Here is a 20,476-nt window from a genome sequence, read left to right on the forward strand (position 1 = left end):
CTGGGAACTGTGGGAAATAGTAAAAGTAGGAAGATTTTCTGAAAACTGGGGAAACAGGCCGTAGAAACAGAGCAGAAAACAGAGCTGGCTGCAGCTGCCAAGTCTGAAAGCAGAAAAAGTTACAATAATGCAGCAAGCAGGGACAGGAAACAATAGCTTGAATTTTAGGAATTTTCCCTGGTGGTTTTCCCTTTGGATACAGAAGATGCTGGTTCAGTAGTGCTAAAAAACCCCCAGATATTCCTTATTCCCATTGCCCATTTATCTGTGCAATGATGGATTGTGCTGGTGCTCCCAATTTTCCTAATGGCACCCATTAAACTTCATTAGGACTTTGTTAAACCCGAGCTCAAATCGTTGCCATTGATTTTGCATCTCTGAGAGCTGCTGGAAGCACATCAGGCACGGAGCATTCCCGGCCTCCCCGGCATTCCAGCCACATTCCAAAGGGCAGCAGAGGCACTGGGATGCCAGCCTGTGGTCCAGGGGATATTTGGGATCACCCCACAGAGCTGACAGTTCTCAGCCATCCTTTGTCAGTTCCCCAGCCAGGGAATTTTCAGCCTCCACACTCCAGCTCAGCTATTTTATTTATCCATTTTATGCCCTGTATTTATTTTTCCTCACGTTTCCACTGGGGCTCCCCCTTGCCTTGACCTGCTGAACCTCGGGAATGAGGAATGGCTGCTCCTGAGTGCCAGGGATGGAAGAGAAGAGAGGAAAGGTTTTAACGTGCTCTTTTCCACAAAATAAACATCCTCTGGCTATAGGAAGAGTAAACTTCCCCTGGAAATGGATGTGTTTATATGAACAATCCCTTTCTTCTGGCATTTCCAGAGATTTGCTGGCTACCACTGGGAAAAGAGGCTTTTAGGGGAGCGCTGCAATTACACCAGATAAGTCTTGGCATGATTTGTTTTCTTTTTGGGAAGACATTCCCCCCCTGGATGGATTGCTGTGAACCCGAAAGGGATTTCCTCCTTTATCTCCTGCGTGTCCCTGCCCGCTGGAATGTTCACCAAAAGGGCAGGAAAGGCCTTTTCCCAGCAAATCTTTGGCTCTGCTTTACTGGGGATTTACCAGGAATCCTTTACCAGCACAGCCTCCCCTGGATCTGTAATCTCCCAGTTTTTCACCAAAGAGAGAATTTTATCGACCTGCCTAAACTGGGATGTGCCATTTCCAGGGACATCCTTCCAACAGGAGCCCTGATGCGGGATTATCCAGATGGATCTGAGCTTGAGGCAGACACAAATTCACCTCAGTTTGGTTTAAAACAGAGAAATCGAGTTTTAAAAGCTTTAGAATTTGCTTGGTAGGGATTAAACAGGAATATTTTTCCTGGAAGCACGACCTGCTCCTTGTTGCTCATGTGGGGTGAGTGAGGAGATTCCCAACTCCTTTTTCCCCAGGTTCCTTCCAGCAGCACCTCAGGGATGCTGCCACATCCAACACAGCCTGTGTGGAACAGGAAATGATTGCAGGTTGGGTGTTTTGGGAGATATTTCTATTTACCACTGGTTCCACTCCAAATTTATGGAATTTAGGTGCCAATAATTTAATGCCGAGGCTGTCACCAAAGCTGCAGGCCAGAAATAGTCTGGATTCATCTTATTGTGATCTGAATTTGGTGGCAAATCTCAAATCTGGGAATTTGTGGAATTTAGGTGTCAATAATTTAGTGCTGAGTCTGCCACCAAAGCTGGAGGCCAGGAATAGTCTGGATTAAGTTTAATGTGACCTGAATTTGGTGGCAAATCTGGGAATTTATAGAATTTAGGTATTAATAATTTAATGCTGAGGCTGTCACCAAAGCTGGAGGCCAGGAATAGTCTGGATTAAGTTTAAAGTGACCTGAATTTGGTGCACACTGAAGCTGACCTGGGAAAAGGACTGGTTTGATCAGGACAGCATTTTCCTGAGGTCCCAGCTCTTGCATGGAGAGATCCAGGAGGAGCAGGAGGACGTGGATCTCTCTCATGGGATCTGCTGGTGGCAGACACCAGGCTTGGCAGCCTGGAATGCTCCAGGTGCTGGTGGTCCCGAGCCCTCCATCTGCTCTGGAATGTGCCATTCCAGGCTCTGGGTGCCAGGTAAGGAGAAAGGTTCCCCTCAGAATGGGATCAAAATCAGCTTTTTATAGGCTGCTTCTATTTTTGGTCAATCTTTATCCATCTGGGAAGTGTTAGAAAATCTGAGGAGGCAGAATTCCAGCTTAAACCCAGTGCCATGCCTAATGGGCTACTTATTCCACCAGATTCCTCATTTATTGGGGTTTTTTTTAAATAGATGGGGTCGTATTTTTTAACCCTGACGGATGGGGAGCGTGTCTCACAAAGAGGTTTATGGCATCGTGGGCTGCCTGTGAGTTATGAGGCTGTTCCTGTCTGGCAGGGAATGAAAGAGCCCAGCATCTGGCAGAATGTGAGAGCAGAAATCACAGAACTTCCCACTCGGAGGAGCTGGGCTGGCTGATGGATGTTGTGATAAAATGTCTCCCTTGACGTGTGAGGCAGGACAGTTGGAGGCCCTTTCTGTCCAAATTTATGGGGTTTGACCAAACCTCCTGGCTGGAAGTTTGAGGGAATCACTCATTGTGCAGCATGCTGCCATGCCATGGCAGGGGCGCTGAAAATCCCTGAATACTCCTCTTTTGCCCCATGTTTTAGGAGCAAATCTTAGCTCTGTGAAAAGGGAGGTCAGAATCCCCAGAATTTCAGGACACAATGCAGAAAATCTTCTTGCCTCACCGGGATTCTTCTTACCCACATCCAAAGCTCAGTAGAGTTTATGGAACACTTTCCAATGCCTTTAGTGAAAACTGGGATAAAAATTCCCATTGGGAAGTATTCCATATTAGGAATTCCCAGATATCTCCCCCTCTGAGTCACTGAGGGAGGCAGAATCCAGGTGTGAACTCCCTGGATTCTGCCTGGTACTTGGGGATGAAATTATTGCTGTAGAGGGGCCTTGGGTGGAGTCATGAGGTAAATAATTAGTCCAAAAAATAATTCTAATCATTCCAATTATTCCAATTCCAATAATTATTACAATTTTGTTCTGTCAGATATTTAAAATTAAACCTCTTAACTCGAGGGCATTTTTACTGTGGAGAACAAAACCCTTCTGCTGACAAACCTGGTTACCTAATTCTGTCCCCAAACTCTTGTTCCTAATTTGCTTTTTTGTTGATTTACCTCATTCCATGGCACAACACTTCTTTGTCCTTCAGGATGAGTAAGGAACAGTGGAATTTGCAGAACACGTTCCTGGTGGGTTTAATATTCTCTTTTTCACTAGTTCAGGAATAACAAACAACCTCCTGACTTGTCACTGACAAATTCTTTTTTGTGTGTGTTGGAATGACTCAAACAAAGGAGTGAAAACTCCATTTTGCATGTGTCAACCTCCTCCTTTCTAAAGGTACCTTAAAATAAAGGCTCTTCACTTTCTCACATCGACTTCAGAAGGAAACATCAGACATTCCTCTTCAAAAGTTCTGATAGGAACAGATGAGACCTGTGAGGTGATCAAAGGGAGAGGGAAGTTTGCTGAGATTCCCTGTCTGTGTGATGGAGCCATGAAATGCTGTGGCTTCCCATCCTGCACGTCAGATTTCAGCCTGCAAAGAGCAGCCAAAAGCTTGTTTGGTGCACGTTGCTTGCGTTTTCAGTTGTCAGGTCTTCCAAACGACTGAAAAAAGGAAAATCAGAGGGGTTCATCTGTGGGATAAATCAGTATTTTTCCTCTGGGATAAATCAATACTGATCAGGAGAAATGGGATCATTCCTGGTCATTTTGCTGATCCCCTGCTGAATTTTTTTTCAGTTTTAAACTCCACTTACCTCCCAGACTGATGCACAACTTTGACAGTCCCAGGATCATTTAGCTGGACTTGAATTAATATTTCCTTTCAACCTGTAGATGAACCACAAAAACCCAGAGATGCAGAAATGTTCACATGATTTTCTTGAATTTTTAGGGATTTTTTTTTTCCCACACAGCAGACCCAACATTTTGTGCTGTCTCCCAAATCTTCAGCTTTGACAGAAGGTACAAATCAGTGTCTGCTGTGTCTAACAAAAGGCAGCATCAACACATCTCTGTGTACTTGAATATTCAAATTCACATCTTTATTCATCTCCCTCCAAAGTCGCTGGGGATGAAGAGCTGGGAGCTCAGGAGAGGTTTCTCCACACAGGGACCAAGGAGAGGCCTGAGGTGATGGTGAGAGCATCATTCCATCACCCCAAAACTCAGCATCCGCTGGGAGCAGCCCCAGCTCAGCTGAATAGAAAGGAAAAAGGAGCCTGCTGGCTTTGCCCGTCCTTTCTGCCCTGAATAAAACAACTTTTGGAGTGAATCAATTTGAGGGAAGAAAGCCTCGGGGCTGAATGTTTAGCTGAGTGAATCAGTTTGGTGTGGAAAAGCAGCAGAAGGGCTGAATCTCTTTTAAAACTCTCCTTTTTCTGTCGTGCTCAGTTTTTTCATCAGGGAGAAGCTGCCTTCAGCTCCCCCCCAGGACCCAGTTTGGGCTCTGGCTACACCAGTGGCTGCAGCTATTTCCCTGTTCCTTTGGGAGCCTTTTGGGAGTGAATGAACTTGTGGAAAAAATGGCATTTCTCGTTAGCCTGGGCTCTGTAGAGCTGATGAAGTGAGCGGATTTGGAAAGGTCACCCAGGCAGGGTGGCTGTGGGCTGTGACTTCTCTTTTGTAGCACATCAGTGCCTGCTGTGAGCGTTGCTGTCCCTCCAGACTTCCCGAGGATGTCGGGGCAGTGTCCGTGGCTCCAGAGCTGTCACCCTGCCAGTGACAGGGCAGAGGAAATGAAGGCACAGCTCCCTGAGGCACCTCCTGAATATTTATGGTGGCATGCGGGAAGGATTTCACGGAGCTGCTCAGCCCGGGGGGGATCTGGAGCTGATTTTGCTGTTGCTGTTTGATTTGCAAGCTGCCAGGAACCATCCTAAAAGCCAGATGAGACCCCTGGGTGCACAGCAGTGACGGGGCTGTGACAGCCACCCCAGCCAAGGCCACACGTCCCTCAGCAGGCTGTGACAGCTGTAAGGAGCTCCAGGGCTGGGGACAGCAGGGCAGAGCTGATCATAACACACTGATCACCCCAAAAACACCCCCAGGAGTGAGGAAAAGGGGGAAAGAATCAACTCAGATGATCCAAAGAGCTGCTTGGCCAACCCTGAACTCTTGGGAGAGTGCCAGCTGTGGCACAGGGTGCCCAGAGCAGCTGTGGCTGCCCCTGGATCCTTGGAAGTGCCCAAACCCAGCCTGGGATAGTGGAAGTTGTCCCTGCCCTTCAATGGACTTTAGGATTCCAACCCAAACCATCTGATGGCTTTGTGACCCCTCTGCTGCCCGTGCCCATCTCTGGCCCTCCCAGCCCTTCTCCCTGCCTGTGCAGTGCTTTAAACCCTTGCCAGCATTTAAGCCGAGCCCAGCAGCAGCAAAGCCCGTGCTGTGTGTTTGTGCACTGGCTGCTGATTGCCTGGGTCACAGAAAAGTGGGTTAGACTCAGATTATTGCCTTTGTCCACGTTCCTGACCTTTTGCCCCGCATATTGCGTGGCCCGCGGGTGGAGGAAGGAGGATTAAAGGTTAAGAAACCTCTCTTGAAAGAGTTAGGATGTCTAAATGTTTCAAATGTTTCCTTTCCCCAGTAATTCCAATCTATATTAAAGCTAAAACCCTTCTGAGAGGTAATAAAACAGAGCAGTGGAGGAGATCATTGGGAAGATTAGGAAGAAGAGACTTAAGGGCTTACTGTTGATGCTTCTGGGTTTATACTTTGTTCTTGTTTTACTCTGTCAATCTCTTCTAGTGTTTCTCCCAGTGATTTTATTGTGTTTTTATGGAGCAGGGATGGTGCTGCAAACTACCATGGAAAAGCTTGTTGTGTTGAGTGGAGGGGAAGAACATTCCTTTGCACATTTTTCCGTGTTCCTGTTATATCTCAAATTTAGAAAGTAACAAGAAGCAGCATCCAGTTTTCATTAATGCTTCAGGGTTTGGTTTGGTTTTTTTGTTGGTTTTTTTTTGGCACATGTGTTTTTGTTTCCAGGCGTCTGAAGGAGAAGATGAAATTCCTCCTTCCCAGCTAGCACTGAAGGACACCAGGACCAGCAGATTCCTGGGATTTTGGTGCCAGGTAGGAGCCTGGTAACCTCCTTTGTCCTAAACCCAGCAGCAGTGGGAAGTACAGTGATGGTTTTTTGGGACAAAGGGTCGTGCTGTGACTGCTTCCCTTATGTGAACGTTCCTCTTGACACAGCCTGGCTGGTGGCCCACATTAATTTGCTCCAAAAAAAAAAAAAAAAAAGGAAAAAGGAAAAAATACATGATATTCACGTTCTTGGAGGAGCTGTGTGTTCCATCTGGATCCTGCAAACCTGTGAATCCTGTCCAAATAACTCCTGCGTTCTCCTTGCTGGGATTTGGAGCATCTTGTCAGTTAAATATATCCGAGAGCTCCCAGGCAGGAGCGTGAGGGCGGCTCGTGCCCGTCACAGCCAAGGAATGCCCTTGGGAGATGCTCCCACGGAGCATTTGCTCCCTGATTAAATCCCAGCGGCGTGGAATTGTGTCTGGGCTGGTCGGGTTGGCAGGAATTCCGCGGCATTCCCATGGAAATGTGTTTTGTCAGCGCGGGTGAGCAGAGCAGGCCGCGGAGCTGCGGGCCCGGCACTGGGGGCACTGGGGGTGCTGCAAGGCTCCTCTCCCTCTTAATTTCCCTGTTTCTATGGAAACGGATCCCGAACAGGAATCGTGCTTTCCTGCTTTGTCTCATCCTTTGCTTTGTCAGTGGGAAAAAGTGAGACTCGGGATGAACGCCAGGGCAGGCAGCCGTAGGTGTTGCTGTGGGAGCAGGACCAGGTCCTTGCTGCTCATGTTCCTCTTCACTTCCAAATCAAACTGTGTGGGAATAAGGGACTCCAAAAGCTTCAGTTCTTATCTGGGAGATGATTTCTGAATTTTATTCAAAAAGTGACTCGTGTGGCTTCAGGCAGAGCATTGCCACCAGCTGGAAGGGAAGGAAGCTGCAGGTTTTTCCAGATTTCTCCCAACCCCCTGACCTGGAGCACCTCTAGCTTGGGTTTCAGGAATAAAAACCCAAACTTTGAGCACTATGATATTATGAGAATAAAATATTCTTTTTGGGAAAGAGAATTTGGAGGAAAAGAGTTTGGGGCCTGGCCTGCGTTTGTCAGGGAGATGAAAACCAGCGGCTTTTTTGCTGTCTGAGGCATTTGGGTCTTGTCTTCATCACCACAAGAAGTGCAGGATAAGGAGGTGCAAGCTGGGGCTGAAAGCTGGGAACAGAAATCCCTCTACAAGTCATCAGTGAAGCAGCTTCTTGGCAATAAAAACTTCAGGAATTGTTTTTTCCATAAACTTGGAAGTCTGGACGTTGAGTGCTTGGCTGGAGATGGACCTGGACCTCTGGGGGTGGCAGGACCTGGTGCATCCAATGGGTTTGGTGCTTCTGAGGTATTTCTAAAGCTCCTGGTGGCTGTCACTCAGTGTCACAGCAGGGTCACAGGTTCCCCTGTGCCCCAAGTGTTCCTTGTCTTTACTCCAAAGTGTCTCCACTAACAGATCACATGTTCTTTCACACCTGTCTCGGTGAATCCTTCATCCCATGAATGAGGAATAACTCCAATAATTTAGGTTGTTACTGGTCAAACTGGGCTGAACCTCTGTGTCCAGAGGGGACAGAGTGAAAAGGGAAGAAGGATGAGCATGTGGACAGGTTCAATCTCAAACCAGGAGAGTTTCTCAGAGGTTGGCTTGGGGATAATTCCCTTTTTGGGAGATTATTCCTCTCTGTGGTGTCAGAGCTCAGGAAGATGATCTGTCCTGATATCTGTGACAGCAGGGAGAGCTGGCCTTGCCCTCCTTGTCACCCTGAGAAGGGAAAGCAGAACTGTCCAAGGATTTGGAGGCTTTTCCCAAATCTCCCCATCCAAGCTGGGCTGGAGCCCCTGCTGTGATGTAAGCTGGGTGTAACTCTTAAGTTCAGCACCTTGTCATGTTCTTCTTGAGCAGCCGGCTCTGCTGTCTGTGTCCCTGCTCCCATCCTCTCAGATCGAAGGGTGACTTCACTAGAAAAATCTCTGCTGCTTTATTCACACAGAGAAGAAAGAGTTAATTTTTCCCCCTCTTTTTTTTTTTTTTAAGGGCCTGCCTTGCTGTAAGTTTTGGTATTTAAAATTAATGAAGAAAATGAGAAAATAATGTGGCTCGGATTACTCCTCCTCAGCTGTTTTGCTTTTTCTGGCAAATTGCTGCTTGTAGACGTCTGGCATTTTATTTCTTTTTGGGATTTTTTTTTTTTTTAAGCATTGACATCTCTCATCATGCTCTATATAACTCTTTCTTGGGAATTATGTGACGGGTGGATGGCCCCTCATTGCTGGTCCTGCTCCTCAGGGCATCCTTTTGCAAAGCCCTTCTCCCCCCGTTCCTTCCCTCCTCCAACCTGTGGGCGTCTGACTCAGAGAGCTGGAGACTCATTCTGGAGTTTTCACGTGTAACTTCTCATTAATTAACTTGTGACTCAACATGTTCACATTAGAAAATACAGATTTTTCAGTCTTGCTTTTGCTTTCCATGTTTTTGATGCCTCATGGGTGCGTGGTAGAATTCTTTTGGAGACAGTAACATTTGTGGGATAGATGAAAGGTTGTGGTTGCCCCATCCCTGGAAATGTTCCAGATCAGGTTTGGAGCAACTTGTTCTAGTGGGAGGTGTCCCTGCCCCTGGTAGGGGCTGGAATGGGATGGTTTTAAGGTCCCTTTCCACCCAACCAGTCTGGAATTCTCGTTGTAGGGCTAAAGAAGGTTCTGGCACTGGATCCAGGCTTGATAGCAAAAGGTCTTCTGGAAGCAGCGAGGTTCTTGCATGAGTGCAGCACAGAGGTGGGAACCCCTCTGCCCACATTGCCCTGCCCAGAGGGGTTGGCCGTGCCCCCAAATTCTCCAGATCAAAATCCTGGCACTGAGCCAGCTGTGCCAGCGTGGCTGGGTTGGGCATCTTCCATCTCGTTGGGTTGGGCATCTTCCATCACACTGTGTATCTTCCATCTCGTTGGGTTGGGCATCTTCCATCACACTGTGTATCTTCCATCTCGTTGGGTTGGGCATCTTCCATCATGTTGTGTTGTCTTCTGTCATGTTGGGTTGGGCATCTTCTGTCACATTGGGTTGGGCGTCTTCCATCGTGTTGGGTCAGGCATCTTCCATGACATTGTGTGTCTTCCATCATGTTGGGTCAGGCATCTTCCATCACACTGTGTGTCTTCCATCATGTTGGGTTGGGCATCTTCCATCAGGTTGAGTTGGGCATCTTCCATCACGTTGTATGTCTTCCATCACGTTGGGTTGGGCACCTTCTATTGTGTTGTACTGGGCATCTTCCATCACGTTGGGCGTCTTCCACCATGTTGGGTCGGGTGTCTTCCATCCTGCTGGGCTGGCTCTTCCATCCGCTTGGATTGGGGGTCTTCCATCACGTTGGGTTGGGAGTCTTCCATCAGCAACAGGTCCAAATTCCCACATGTCCCACGTGCAGAAAGTCCAACCCCTCCAGCTGCCAGACTTGCAAATGAGGAGGTGTTAATGAGTGTGAGGGCTCCTGGCAGGAGCTCCTCAATTCTCCTGAGGTTTGGGAAACGCTGGATGTCCGGACGCCGCCTCCGTCGGAGCAGGGCGATGGCGACCATCCCAGAAGGAGACATTTCCAATGGATTTGTCCCATTCCTACAGCCACACTTGAGCTCCTCAGAGAGTACCTCCCTCCTCATGAATTTTAAATGTCCATAAAACCCCCAGGTTTCTCTTTCTTCCCCTTTGCACTTTAGGAACTGTTGGAAAACTGAAGGAAAAATTGTTAAACTGAAGCAATTGAGTTGAGCGTCCAACTGCAAACCCAGGGCCAAACCTCTGACAGGAAAAACAACCCCAAACCCTCCTGGACCCAAATAAGACCAATAAAAGCTCCAAAGTTAATCTTTAACTTGAGCTCACAGGATTGGGGTCATTAAAGTTATTAAAATCCAGTTGTTGGAGGGCTGGGGGACTCCTTAAAAGAATCTGCGGCTCGGGGAGGAATTCTGCCCGGGAGGATTTCCTGGTTAATGCAGCTGTTGAGTGGCAAATGGCTTTGCTGGCTGGGCAAGTGCTGGATGCTTCCATATGGAATTGCTGCTGCTGCTGGAGGTGAAGGCACAGAGTGGGAAAAACTCCCAATAATTCAACCCCTGGGTGGGATTCAGGCCCCTGGTGCACTGTCCCAGCTATAAATATTAAACCTGGGTTTGGGATGGGATTTCAGCGTGGCCTGCTGGCTCCTCTTCCCGACCTCATCCATCTCCAAGCCGGAGGGGTGGGCTGCAGGATGCTGCTCTCTTCTCCTTATCCATTTTTCCCCTCCTTATCCATATTTCCTCTCCTTCCATTAATCACTCTAATGGCAAACTGGGGGGAAAGGAGTTTAAAAATCCGTATTTATCTGCAGGAATATGTCAGAACCAGAGCCAGCTCTGCTGCACAGTGCCCGGGGGGTGGAAAAGCTCTGGATTTCGGGGTCTGGAGGATGAAAGATCCCACACCACTCCGTGTCTGCAGGGAGGTGACTTTCCAGGGTCACAGAGTGCTGGATTTATTCCTCTGAGGGCCCTAAACCCTCTTTGCAAGGGGCACGTTTGAGTTACGAGTTGCAACTCCATCGAGTCCCCACGTCTGGGCAGAAATGATCCCCCAGCTCATTGTAAATGCAGGCAGGCCTGCAGTAAATGGGATTCAATTAGCAGGAAAAAGCTCAGAAAACCAGAGTTTCTTTGCAGTTAGGAGGGCTGGAAGAGGGCAAGCCTGGGGTTGCTGAGCCAGACGTGGTGCCTGATTCTTGCTGCACTGGGGAATTTGCTCTGGTTTGTATTAAATTTTAGATTACGAAAGGTTGGAACTGAGTCTGTCTGATTTAAGTTGTACCAGGCTGAATTTCAAGTCCCAGCTCTGATAACTTTAAGCATTTCTTGCCAGGCTGCCAAGCACTCTCCTGTTAGACAGGAGATATCACCTGGAAATCCTTCCCTTCCTGAGAAAATTCACCCAGTAAACCAAAGTTTTTCACCATAAAAATATATTTAATGTTATTTTTTGAGTGGACAACAAGTTTTTCTACTTGCCTACTACTGCTGTGGCTGCATCATCCCTGGAAGTGTCCAAGGCTGGGTTGGACAGGGCTTAGACAACCTGGGATAGTGGAAGATGCTCCTGCCCATGGCAGGGGTGGAACTGGATGGGCTTTGAGGTTTCTTCCACCCTAAACCATTCCATGATTTTATGATTTGGAGTTTTCACTGAAAACACAAACACTTCCAGCCAGTACTTTTTATAAACCCCAAAGTCACTTCATTTATTGGAAGGCCTTTTCAGAGAGAGGGAAAGGAAAAAAAAAAAACCATTGGAAGAGCTTTGCTGGCTAAACCTGAGAAAAAGTCCGTGTTACTTAATTCCCTTGCAGAAACGTGTTTAGTTCCACAAATGCAAATGTGCCGGCGCTGCAGGTGTGTGAGGGGGTGATAAGTGCTGTTCACACACTTAGGAGAGCGATGTGGAAATAAATGACCACATTCCCGATTATTTGAAACTCCTGACGGATTCCTTATGGAGAGGAAACAGCCAGTCCAAATAGACTCAGCCCTGAACTCGTGTTTAATGGATGAAACTCTGCGAGGCGCTCGAAAATGCAAAATCCCACGCGTTTGAACGGAAAAGTCACAACTTTGCAGCCAGGAATTCTAACAATTATTGCACAGGGCTGGTCTCCTTCCTTTTCCCATCCTGTCCAGGCTGCTGTGATGGATGCACCTCATTCCCAGGCAGAGAGCATCTCCAGCAGGAGTGAGATCCCCCCGTATTGGCAGAGCGCAATCATTAGGCTGATTTTCCTCCATAATGAGGTGTTGTGGAGTACAGCTCCATTGAAAAGCCTTTAAATAATGTTAGCATTGAATATAATAACCTTCCAGGGAAATCAAATCCCTCGCCGCCTCTGGTTCTGCCTCTGAAAGGGAATCAATTTTCTTTGCCTGATAGCTTTCCCCAGCACTTAACACGGATGGGGGAAGGCACTCATTGTGAGGGTTGCCCAGGAATTGCCTTCTGAAGGTCAAATCTTGGGGAAAAAAAAGAAAGAAGGAAAAGAAAAGAAAACAAGGTTTGGTGACCCCTATCCTGATGGGAAGGACCTGCTGCAGCTGCTTGGGTGGGGAGAGGGGCTGGAATGCTCATGGTAGGGTTTGTTTGTGGGTTTTAATGATAGATACAATGAGTCTGTGTGTGTGTCTTCCTTAAAATTCCAGTCAGGAAGGCAATCCTAGCCTGGATTTGGGCTCGGTGGCTGTTTGGGTGTCCCTGGTTTAGCTGCAGCCTCCTTGGCTTGCACAGTCCGAGCCAGCTGGAGCATCCAACACGTCGCTTCCCTCGCTTTGGAGACAAAGCAAGGCAAGGAATAAATCCAAAAATCCCGCATTCCTGGCTGGCTGCTCCGTGGCTTTGCAGGGAAATTCCCAGCAAAGTGCAAAATCAGGGAGCCCTTTAATAATAACACACTGAATTCCCCTCCTTGTGGAGCATCCCTGTGGCTGTTCCCTGGATTTCCTCCTCTCTGCAGCTGTGAAAACCAGGAATGAACATTTTGGGGTGAAACCAGGAGTGCTTAGACCACTCTCAATTCCTGTAGCACAACCCCCAGGAGGTCAGGATGGATGAGCTTCCAAGGATGACAGGAGGCAGGATTTGGCCTAGGATGGATCCTCTGCAAAATGCAAATCCCAGGGATTGAGCAGGACAGGGAATGAAATGGCAGAGTGGGGGTTCAGGTGCTGGGGGGGAACACTGCCCAGGAAAATCCCAGGGATTGAGCTGCACAGGGAATGAAATGGCAGAGTGGGGGTTCAGGTGCTGAAGGGAAACATTGCCCAGGAAAATCCCAGGGATTGAGCTGCAGGGCAGGGAATGAAATGGGGGCAGAGTGGCGGTTCAGGTGCTGAGGGGGAACACTGCCCAGGAAAATCCCAGGGATTGAGCTGCACAGGGAATGAAATGGGGGCAGAGTGGGGGTTCAGGTGCTGAGGGAGAACATTGCCCAGGAAAATCCCACTCGGAAATCGTTTTCCCCATAAAATCCCAACTGCAGAGTGTCACCATAATGCGCCCTAATGACAGGGAGGCGGGGGGAGTTTTAGAAAGTGGTTTTAAAAAAGCTCTGGAATCCATCTGGATTCTCTTAGGAACAAGCAAAACCTCATCAGGGACCACTTCAAAGCCCATTTCCTCCTGCTTAAATTATCTCGTGTGCGCCTGCTGCAGCATGGACATTGTTCCATTAGGGTTGATTTTTGGCTCTGCCTAATCTGAACAAACTGCACAATATTCCAGGAGTGATTTCCAATTTGTTGGGAGCCCTGATTCCTGCAGACAGCCTGGCCTGGCTTTGGGGATGGATACAGGGGGAAAACACAGCCCTCCTGTTTGATGTCCTGCCCAAAGGCTTTGGAAAATGGAATTAATTGGGGAATTTTAGGAAGTACGCCATTGTTATATTTATAATAGTGTGAGTTGTTTTAATGGTGTTGAGCTTTCAATTCTATTTATATATTTATAATTATATCTATATCTATATCTATTTTATATCTATATCTCTATGTATCTATATTTCTAGAAATAGTGTATATGTATGCATTTTATCTATAGGCAATAAAACATTTTAAGGAGGGGTTTATACCCCCCCAAAACTTTGCTACACCATAAAATTCATAACGAGGGGAGTTTAAACCCCCAAAACTTTGCTAGGCCATCAAAATTCTTGTTGTGTGGATGTTTAAAGGAATTAGGTTTTCAGGGAGCTGAAGTTTGCTCCTACTGGAAGGGAAGTAAAGCTGTGTGGATAATGAATTTTTAAAGCAATTAATGAGCCAAACAGATATAATAGTTTTTTTCTTTAGTGTCAGCCTAAATAATTTCCTTATATCCTAGAAGCTCTGGAGGGGAATTTTGGGGTTGGTTAATCCTATTGATGTTCAGCATCTTTTTTTTTTTCCAGGTGGATCAATTTTGCCATCTTGGAATGAGGCATCAGGAGGAAACATTCTGAATCTGCTAAATTCAGAATTCACATCTCATCCCTTCCAAAACACTGCTCTGCTAATTTTAAATTAATCCCTAAATTTATGCTCCACAGAAGGGAAACAAGTGGTAAGAACAGATTTGAATTTTTGGCTGAGAATTTGGAGATGCAGCCCTGGGGAGGAGCTGGAGGATGCTGATGGATCCTAGGGAACATCTTGGAGAGGTTTTGCACATTCCCTGCCCCTTTCCCACACAGATTCAACCTCTCTCCTTGTCCAAACCCCATTTGGGAAAACAAAGAAAATAAAAACACAGCCAGTCTTGAAATCCACACAGCGATGAGGTAATAATGAAATGATCTGAAATAATCCAGTGAAAAATTCCTGTATTTTCAATAAGGTGTTTCAGGTGTTGTTTTAGACCTGGATATTTGCAGACGAGTGAAAAAAAACAAACCCAAAGCAAAGCAGGGATGAGATTTTCCACAGCTCTTTTTGCTCAGTGAAGGGAATCGAAGATGAAACATTTACGATGTGCCACAAATCAATATCAGCCTGGCAAGGCTTTGACACGTTCGTACCTTCTATGAAGGAGCAAAGAGGATGGAAAATACATGGAAAAACAATATTCCGGAGCACAGACACCTCTGTGTGTGATCTGATGGGCAGCGAGGGATGATCCCCAGCTGGGAACACGCCAAGCACGACCTGAAAACAAAGAACTCCGAGCTCAGATGAACCAACTCCCTGTGGGCTCCCTTTTATGAAAACAAATGATATTCGTGTTTTATGAAGTCCATTTACCCTACAACTGAGGAGTGAGGTGATTTTTATTCTCTGGCTTGGGAATACAGTTTTATTTAAGAGTCTGAACAGCCAAACCATGGTGAGGGCACGTAGCAAAGGCTCCCATATCCAGGTTTTTCCATGGGCACAGCTGGGTGCAGAGTGTGATGCCAGGACAAGGCCAAGGGACCATGACAATAAATAAAATGTGGGGGTTTTTAGAACGTGTCACTTAAAACATAACTCTTACTCCACTGGTTTGCTGTAAAAAATGTGGTTTTCCACAGTTTGAAATCAGCCAGGGTTTTCACAAGGGTTGGGAGGGAATTTTGGCAAATTGGTGAGGTTTAGCAAGGCTTTGACAAAGGACCAAGGAAAAAGCCTGGATGTGGCTCTGGGTGCCATGGTTTATGTGAGGTGTTAGGGCTGGGTTGGACTCGATGACCTTGAAGGTCTCTTCCAACCCAGTAATTCTGTGAATTCTGTGAAAATCAGTGTCTTTGGCTCAGATTTGGATTTGCAGGGAGAACAACGACACACGAAGACAAGGACATTTTGTCAAGAGCCAAATCCCTGCTCTTTTGGCCCCCTGCAAACCCCAAGTGGGAGCTGCTGACCATGAAACACCTTTTGGGAATGATGGAGAGGAGGGAGCAGATCCTGCTGTGCTTGATGGAGGAAGGCAGCCAAGACGAGCTGTGGGCAGAGTCTCAAATGCTCCTCACTGTCCCATGAACTCTGTTAATAATTTAATTAATCCAGGAAGGATAATTATTTCATTAATTTAGGAAGGATTTCTTCCCTAGGAGGGTGGGCAGGCCCTGGCACAGGGTGCCCAGAGAAGCTGTGTCTGCCCCTGGATCCCTGGAAGTGTCCAAGGCTGAGTTGGAAAAACTTGGGACAGTGGAAGGTGTCCCTGCCCCTGGCAGGAGTGGATTGGGATGGGCTTTAAGGTCCTTCCCAGCCCAAACCATCTGGAATTCTGTGAGCCTGTAATATAATGGCAAAAGTTGGAAACCATTGCAAAGTTCGATGGAGCTGCCCTGTGCCTGCTTTTCCGTTGGGATTTGAATTCAGGGGATCCTGGGTCTTACAGAGCTGTTTTGGTGTTTTAAAGGGCAGAGAATTCATGGGGTGTGTGTTGGGAATTTCCAGCATCCCTCACCTCCCTGTGCCATGAGTGATGCACTCATTTAAATAAAACCACGGTGGGAAACGTGATTCTTAGGGAAACCAGGATCTGCGTGGATGGCATTAAGCCCCTCTGATTTACCCACATTACTTACAGAAAAATGGAGTCTGAAGAGCCCAGGGGAAAATGAAGGTGTGATTTCCTCAGCTGCCACTCCTGGGCTCGTCCTCTATAATTTCAAAAGGCACAAAACCACTTCAAATTCTCCCACAATCGCCCGTCTTTGTGTGCTGTCAGAGCTGCCTGTGGCTCCTTGCGCTCCATCCTCCCGGCTTCCCTGCAATCTTCGGGCTGTTTAGCCCTGGAATAATGTAATCCAATTTTCTTTGTTGCCATAAAGGCCTTAATTACAGCTTCACGGGATATTGTAATCAGAACACGTCGGGTTTTCTCATCTGTCAAAGCTCCAGATCCATCAGTGTCCTTGTGCTGTTGGAAGCGCTAGGAAAGGCTTGGAGGGCACGAGTTGTTGGAACCTTTCCTAATTGGACAATTTATCCTTAAAAGGCCCTGTAGAAAAAAAACAGGGCTCCATTTTTAGTTTCTTAGAGTGAAGTGCTGTATAACTCATGGTTTGTGAGACTGTGGCATAGATAAGAACTAATAAACATCTGAGTCCCTACAAGAAATACCCTCTCACACATTATATCCCGACCTTGGCAGAAAAAAAGAAGCAAAGAATCCACAATGTGTGGAATGAATTTATCCAGCACCAGTTTTCCTCCAGCAACACAAACTATCAGCTGGCTTGGAATTTCTGCCTTTCTCTCCAGGTGATTGCTGCAGGAATGAGATGATCTCTCATTTGTGCCAGATCATTCCTGTGTGGATTTTTCCCGTTGGCATTTGCAGGAAGAGTTTTCATTTTGCCCAACTCTGTGTGGTCGGTGACCTTAAAGTGAGCAGGGGCCACCCGGGGTGTGGCAAAAGTGACCTTGGTCACTCACAGCTTTGCCTTATTAACACTGGGCCTGTGTCTGAAGAAAAAAAATAAAAATAGAAAAGAGAAAATAACATTTTTTTATGTTATCCGGGGAAATTCGGATTTTCCAAGGAAATTTTTATCAGAAATACATTTTTATTGCAAAGCTGCTGTTTGCTGGTGTCCTTGTGTGATTCCAAGTCACCCCCCCAGGAGCAGAGGGGATGGGATGGAGCCAGGATTCTGAGGTACCCGCAGCCTCTGGCATTTTTGGGATCAGGAGGATTTTCAGCCCCAGCAAATCATGGAATCAGAGAATCATGGCATGGTTTGAGTTGGAAGGACCTTAAAGCCCTCCCATTCCAGCCCCTTCCATGGGCAGGGACACCTTCCACCATCCCAGGTTGTTCCAGCCTGGCCTGGAGATGGATCCAGTGCCGAATGTTTTCCTTGTGGCTGTGGATTTGTGGAAATTCCCGGTATTTTGTGTCCAGCCTGGCTGAAGACAGGAAGCAGGAATGTGCAGGGAATGCTGTCCTGGGATGTGCTCCCTCTCCACCTGAACATTGCCAAGCTCTGCTGGGGTTGGGCTGGGAGCTCTGGGCTGGTTTCTCTGCTGGAAAAGCAAATTAAATCTCTTCTGTTCTTGGATCATTCCCAGAGTTTCTTTCCAACGTGGCTTCCACAGACAAAGAACCTGAGCCTGTTCTGACCCCCAGTTTGCCCAGGCTGGCTGAAGGTGGGATTTATCCTCCTGTGAAATGTTCCTGTGGGATTTTTCAGAAGGGTTTCCAATGCTGCCCTTTTAAAATAAAAGCCGAGCATAGATTATAGCTCTTTCCCAGGTTTAATCCCTAAATATATTGGGAATTATTTTATTTTGCCAGAAATACCATTTGCCTGTGTGTAGGTGACCCCGGGGAGCCCTTTTAGGAATGTCCTTCACAAAAGAATCCAGCTGGGTGTGAAATGAGCCCTTTTGTCGGTCAGAAATGCGGGATGGGGTCGGGATCGATACATCCCTGCCTCTGGAACAGCCCCGGCCGCAGACATGGCAACAATGGGAAAAGAGGTTCAAAAGATTCCTGCTGGATGCAGCCAGTGGCGAATAATAATCACCAATTTAGCAGCAGATTAAATTGCTCGTGTTTTAGTGCTTCAGCTGCAGCCCTGAGCCGGGAATGGTGCCCTTGGATGTCGTTCCTCTGATCCTAAAAGCTCACCATAAAATCCCAGCTCCATGCAAATTCCAAACCTTTGGAATCTTTGTGAGCAAGGCTCTTCCAAGTGGTGTTATCCATCCTGGGAATAACCTGGGCAAAGCGGCCCCTCGTGGCTGCTCACTGCCCTCAGATCTTTTTGTCATTTCAAATTTGTTAATCCACATTTCTCCAGCTCCTAATTCCTTGTTCTGGAGCTTTTGTTCATTTTCCTGCAGCTTCTGCTGTTTGCCAGCATTTATGGCCCAATGCGGGAAAGGCAAAGCTCTGTCTCCAGCAGGGAAAATACTCAGCATTATTTGCATATATGCAAATCGAGTGACTTTGCAGAAATTTCGGGAATGGGAACGGCTTGTGGGGCTGGAAAACTCAGTGTCAGTGGGGAAAAAACAGGCTGGGGTCTCCTTTGCTCCACATCTCCTCTCCATTTGGAAGCCAATCCATATAAAATCTGCCATAACTGCTTCCTCTGCAAAAAAAAAACCCAAACAAAAAAGAGGTTGAATTGTGGTGCTTGTGCTGTTTGTTTTTCCCTGAACGTGGCATTTATTTTCCCATTTTATTGCCTTGCAGATGGAGAAAGTCTCTTTGCACAGAACATTCACTCGGCTTCGAACCAAAGTCTTTGTGCCTTCCCAAGTGGAACTGCATGAAGTTCCCTAATCAAATATTCCCAGAAAATGTAAAACCAGCTCCATCACTGTTATTTCTCTACTTGCACAAGTACTTTATGGAGGCTGAAAAACAGCCTGTAAAGTTCACTGCAGCATTACCAAATTCCATGATTCTGATGTTTGGGTTGGATACCGAAATGCCATCGAGGAGTTGTGCTGGAGCTGCTTCATTTTCTCAGGAAAAAAATTCATTTAACGGTGAAAATGGATGAATTTGAAAGGGTTTTTCCCCTCCTGTTTTTTCAGACCAGCAGGAAGATGGGAGCCCAGCCCTTCCCAGAGCTCCATCCCAGCAGTGTCAGGGAACATAAATCCCACTCACAGCCTCATATGGATGTTGCCCCCTCCCTGCTTTATGGTGGATGTAATTTAAACCTTCCCAGACTGAATATTCCCAGTTCATTCTCATTCCTGCCTTTCTCTCTCATGCCTACTTGTTGGAAATGCATCCCTGCTCCTGGCAGGGATGGCAGCTGTGCCATCCCTGTACCTCAGGGTATCTTAAAACCATGAAAGATTTTCCAATTGAATTTTGATTTGGAAGCTGCCAGCGGAGAGCTTTGCATTGCAGAACTCAGCTTTTGGGGAAAATTCCCATCAACGTATCCCGAATTTCCTTGGCTTTGTTTCTCCCACAGGCTCCCAGGCTTGTTTACTCGGATCCTTTTTGTTCTGGTGTCACGACCCTGCCCTTTCCTTCCTCCTTCCTCGCGCTCTGCTCGTCATTAAATCTCCAGATTATGACACGAAGTCATTTCTGTTCCGTGCGTTGTTCCCTCGGCTCCTCTCCTCAGGGATACGGGATCCATCCAAGGACTGCACGTCTCTTAAATAACACTTAGGGTAATACTTAAAGAGAGCCATAAATGGAATTGCAGCCCTTGGCTCCGGAATGTGCCGCGAGTTCCCGCTACCATGGGGAGCTCACAGCCACAGCTTCCCGGTATTCCACTCCTGGATTGGTTTTTACATTTATTTCATGGAATTCCAGGGTTGGAATGGGTGTTCCCACTCTGATACGGTGCTCACAGCCACAGCTTCCCAATATCGCTTTCCTGGGTTGGTTTTCACATTTATTTCATGGAATTCCAGGGTTTAAGGGGTGTTCCCACCCTGACGGGGTGCTCAGAGGCACAGCTTCCCAATATTCCTATCCTAGATTTGTTTTTACATTTATTTCATGGAATTCCAGGGTTGGAAGGGATGTTCCCGCTACGATGGGGTGCTCACAGCCACATTCCCAACATTCCCAATATTCCTTTCCTGGATTGGTTTTTACATTTATTTCATGGAATTCCAGGGTTGGAATGGGTGTTCCCACTCTGATACGGTGCTCACAGCCACAGCTTCCCAATATCGCTTTCCTGGGTTGGTTTTCACATTTATTTCATGGAATTCCAGGGTTTAAGGGGTGTTCCCACCCCAATGGGGTGCTCAGAGACACAGCTTCCCAATATTCCTATCCTAGATTTGTTTTTACATTTATTTCATGGAATTCCAGGGTTGGAATGAGCATTCCCACTCCAATAGGGTGCTC

This window comes from Passer montanus, unplaced genomic scaffold (assembly GCF_014805655.1).
Source record: "Passer montanus isolate IOZ18808 unplaced genomic scaffold, ASM1480565v1 scaffold1, whole genome shotgun sequence".
Classification (NCBI taxonomy): domain Eukaryota; kingdom Metazoa; phylum Chordata; class Aves; order Passeriformes; family Passeridae; genus Passer; species Passer montanus.